Source organism: Cynocephalus volans, chromosome 8 (genome assembly GCF_027409185.1).
Source record: "Cynocephalus volans isolate mCynVol1 chromosome 8, mCynVol1.pri, whole genome shotgun sequence".
NCBI classification, from domain to species: Eukaryota; Metazoa; Chordata; class Mammalia; order Dermoptera; family Cynocephalidae; genus Cynocephalus; species Cynocephalus volans.
The window spans coordinates 43,535,903-43,540,589 of record NC_084467.1 but is presented as its reverse complement, the minus strand read 5'-3'; positions in this window follow the sequence as shown (position 1 = coordinate 43,540,589).

Genomic DNA, 4,687 nt, shown 5'->3' with positions numbered 1-4,687 from the left:
TGTTCCAATAAACTTTAATAAAACTTTAAAAGGAAATGTGCTATAATGGCCTTTTTGTTAACGGAGAATGGATGGAGGGGATGGAGATTACTTTAGGAAGAGAACTAAACTCGAGGGCCTAATCTAGGGGTTGTAACATGACTTCTTCACCTCCCACATTCAAATGAGCACCAGGGCTCATTTACTTTTTAAACACCTGAATTCCCTCTGTCCTTACTATCACTATTTTAGTACAAGGCAGGCTTTTTTTCTTTCCTAGACTATTTATTATGATAGCCCCTTATCTTGCCTGCTTGCCTCTAATATTCTTTCCTCCTACAATCCATCCTCCTTGCTTCCCCCTGAATGATCTGCTTGAAACACAAATGTGTTTAAGGTATTACCTTTAAGGTAATAGTATTGACATTAGGAAATATTCAGATGCAGAATGTGCCAGTCACTCTTCTAAGTGCTTCATGTGTGTTATCCTATTTAGTTTCCCTTTAGTTCTCTTAACAGCCCTATGAAAAAAGTACTATTATAATCCATATTTTATAGAAGAAGAATTTGAAACATGAAGAAACTAAGGTATAGGATAAAGTCAAGATCTTTATCATGGCCTTTAAGAAGATGCCTACTTCTTCAACCTCTTTTGCTCCCATACATGTCTTTGCATTTTTTATCGTGGTGACACCAGATTGCTTTGAGTTTCCCTGATAACATGCTGTTTTATGCTTTTGTGTCTCATCTTGTTTCCTCAGCTTAAAACGTTTTTTCCTCTGCTCTTCCTTCACAACCCACCTCTTTCAGAGAGTCTTCCCTGACTTTTCTCATGATGATTAAACATCCCTCCCTTAATACATCTATCTTAGCCCTGCTCCACTTTATGTTGAAGTTATCTGTTTGCACATGTATGGCTGTTATCAGCCTATTCTCCCCTAAGATAGAGGTTTTTCCTGACCTGTGTACCAAGGCCAAAACAGTGTCCTTTCAAGTGACTCAACAAGCTCTGTGGTAGGTTCTTTTCATCCATTCTCTTTAAATACCATCAATGGTCCTGTGGGATAGGTATCATTAGCTTCATTTTATGGAAAAAGGGAACTTTGGAGAAGGAAGTGACTAGCCCTCAGGTTCTAGACTTAAGTAAATACTGGATTCTAACCATCACTGTCAATTCCAAGCTCATGTTTTTCCCACCACATTACTTTCTTTACATTCTGGTGTAACTCATTAGAACAGGAGTTTTCAATCTGGGGTACATAATGACTTTACAAGGGATACATGGGCACAGACACTTTAGTGAATTGATTTCCAGATCTTTGTCTTCCTAAAAGTGATATTCCCAGGATTCCTCAAAAAATTAAACATAGAATTAACATGTGATCCAGCAATTCCACTTCTGGGTATATACCCCAAAGAATTGAAAACAGGATTTTTTTTTTTTTTTTTTTTTTGGACCGGTAAGGGGATTGTAACCCTTGGCTTGGTGTCGTCCGCATCACACTCAGCCAGTGAGTGCACCGGCCACCCCCATATAGGATCGGAACCAGTGGCCTCGGCGCTACCAGCGCTGCACTGTCCTGAGTGAGCCACGGGGCCGGCCCGAAAACAGGATTTTGAACAGATATTTGTACACTCATGTTCATAGCAGCATTATTCATGATAGCCAGAAGGTGGAAGCAACCCATGTCCATTGATAGATGAGTGGATAAACAAGAATGTGGTTTGTATGTAATAGAATATTATTAGCCTTAAAAAGGAAGGAAATTCTGACACATACTACAACATGGATGAAACTTGAAGACATTAGGCTAAGTGAAATAAGTGCAACACAAAAGGACAAATATTGTATTATTTCACTTATATGAGATACCTCAAACAGTCAAATTTATAGAGACAGAAAGTAGAATGGTGGTTGCCAGGGGCTGGGGGGTAGGATGAATAGGGAGTTAGTTTTTTTTTTTTTTTTTTTTTTTTTTTTTTTGTCTTTTTCGTGACCGGCACTCAGCCAGTGAGTGCACCGGCCATTCCTATATAGGATCCGAACCCGCGGCGGGAGCGTCGCCGCGCTGCCAGCGCAGCACGCTACCGAGTGCGCCACGGGCTCGGCCCAGGGAGTTAGTTTTTTTTTTTTTTTTTTTTTTTTGTCGTTTTTTCGTGACCGGCTCTCAGCCAGTGAGTGCACTGGTCATCCTTATATAGGATCCGAACCCGCGGCGGGAGCGTCGCTGCGCTCCCAGCGCAGCACTCTACCGAGTGCGCCACGGGTTCGCCCGAGTTAGTTTTTAATTAGGTGTATTCTCCGTTTGAGAAGACGGAAAAGTGCTGGAAGTGGATGGGTGGTGATGGTTGCAAAAAAAGTGTGAATTGAACACTTAAAATGATTAAAATGATAAATTTTATGTGTATTTTACTACAATTAAAAAAAAATGATGTCTCAGGAAATGTCATCAAGGTATTTTATTTCCACCTTCCTTGTCACTATTTACCCCTTTCCTGCTTTACAGAAAAAAAAAGGCATACCTCTCACCTTAAATTTTAATATGGTATGTTACCCTTGCTGTGAGCTGTTGAATTGTGTCCCCCAAAGTTCATATATTTGAAGCTTAATTCCCACTAACTGTTGAGGGTGGAAAATCCTATCATGATAATGGAAAGGTGGGGCCTTGAAGAGGTGGTTAGATTGTAGGACCATGCCCTAGTGAATGGATTAAAAATGGTGGTTAAGGGCGTGGTTCTGAGGGCCTTAAAAGGAGAGTGAATGGAACTATCTTTCTCTCTGCTCTGCCATTTTCCGCATGTGAGACCCCTGGGTCACTGTCACCACCATCAAGGCCTTCACCTAATAGTGTTCCCTGGACTTTGGACTTCCTGGCCTCCAAAACTAAGCAATAAATTTCATTTTCTTACAAAGTACCCAGTTCCAGGTATTTTGTTAAAAGCAACAGAAACAGACTAATACAGGCTTGTTAAGTAAAAATCTTTGGGGCACCAAACAAAAGGAAACTAAAATATTACTAAGCTTCCTTGATTAGAGGCTTTTTTTTCATGTACATATTTCTATACTGAGCACAGTTCTGTAAAGAGCAAAACCTGACATTAGAAATGGGGCAGTTTGCACCATTTGGGAAATTTTGAGTTCAGGTGTAGTAAAGTGAGGTGCTGAAAATTTGCTTCTTCCAATCCCCGACTATTACTAAAGAAGGCATTTCTCCTGAGGGAGAGTTCTAAGAGAGCATAGAGAAAATCTTGAAGTCATCCAGGTGACAAATTCATGACAAGCCTTCACCTCTTAGAATTAGAATCTGGAAAATTTTGAGTTAGAATCTGGATTATTTTAGGGTTAGAATTTGGAATTAAGATAGTTGTCATAGGAATTCATGTTAACTGGTTTATTTGCACTGAAAAATGAAGTGAATTATAATGTTGCCTCTGGGCAAAGACTTGAACAGATATTTCCCAAAAGAAGATATATGAATAGCCAATGAGCACATGAGAATGTGTGACATTAGGTATCAGAGAAATGCAGATTAAAATTACAATTACCGCTTCCAACCTGCTAGAATTGCTAAAATTAAAATAAACCCAGATGATACTAAGGTAGGGGAGCATTGGAGAAGGTGGAACTCTTATGGATTGCTGGTGAAAGTATAAAATGGTAGAACCACTTTGGAAAAGTTTGGCAATGTTTTACTTATTTTTTTGGCAGTTAGCCGGTGCGGGGATCCGAATCCTTGACTTTGGTTTTGTCAGCACTGTGTTCTAACCAGCTGAGCTAACCAACCCTGGCAGTGTTTCATAAAACTAAATATACACTTACTGTGTAACTCAGAAATTCTAGAATTAGGTGACTGTATGGATTATATGAAACATAAGCATACACAGTACACACAAAAGCTGCGCAAGAATGTTCATGGCAACTTTATTCATAATTTCTAAATAACTGGAATCAAATGTCTATCAACACATAAATGGGTAAATTGTGGTATATTTGTACAAAGGGGTACTACTCAGAATAAAAAGGAACAAACTACTGGTACATGCAACAACATGAATAAATCTCAAAAACATGCTGAGTGAAAAGACAAGCCAAAAAAGAAAAGTACATGAAATGAAGTTTTAGAACTTATCTACAGAGTGAGGAAGATCAGTCACCTGGCGTTGGGGGTGAGGGGAGAAGGAATTGACCACAGAGGAACAAGAGGGAACTTCCTGTGGTGCTGGAAATGTGGATTGTGATGGTTACAGGTAAATACATTTATCAAAACTCAAACTGTAAACTAAACATGAGCATTTTATTGTGTGTAATTCATATCTCAATACATTTGATTTCAAAACACGTATTTCAACTCACCAAAATGAAGTCTTTCTGAAAGAAAATCTGATTTAACTGATTGATTGAACATTGAAGAATGGGTTGGCCAATTATGTAATATATAAAGCTTTCCTATAAATTGAATGAAAGCCAAGTGTTAGATTAAAATATACCTAACACACATGATAAGATAAATGCATTTTATCAAAGGTTATTATACTGGCAAAGATTTTATCAGCACTTTCTGAGGAATTTGGGTTACGCAAGATACCTCTAAGACAAGTGAAAAAGTCTGAGATGTAGTTAATAAGTATTTTTAGCAGGTCTTTGTTAATAAGTATCTTTAGCAGGTCTCAATTCCTTGCCAGAAATTGAGAAAGAAAATGTCTCTAA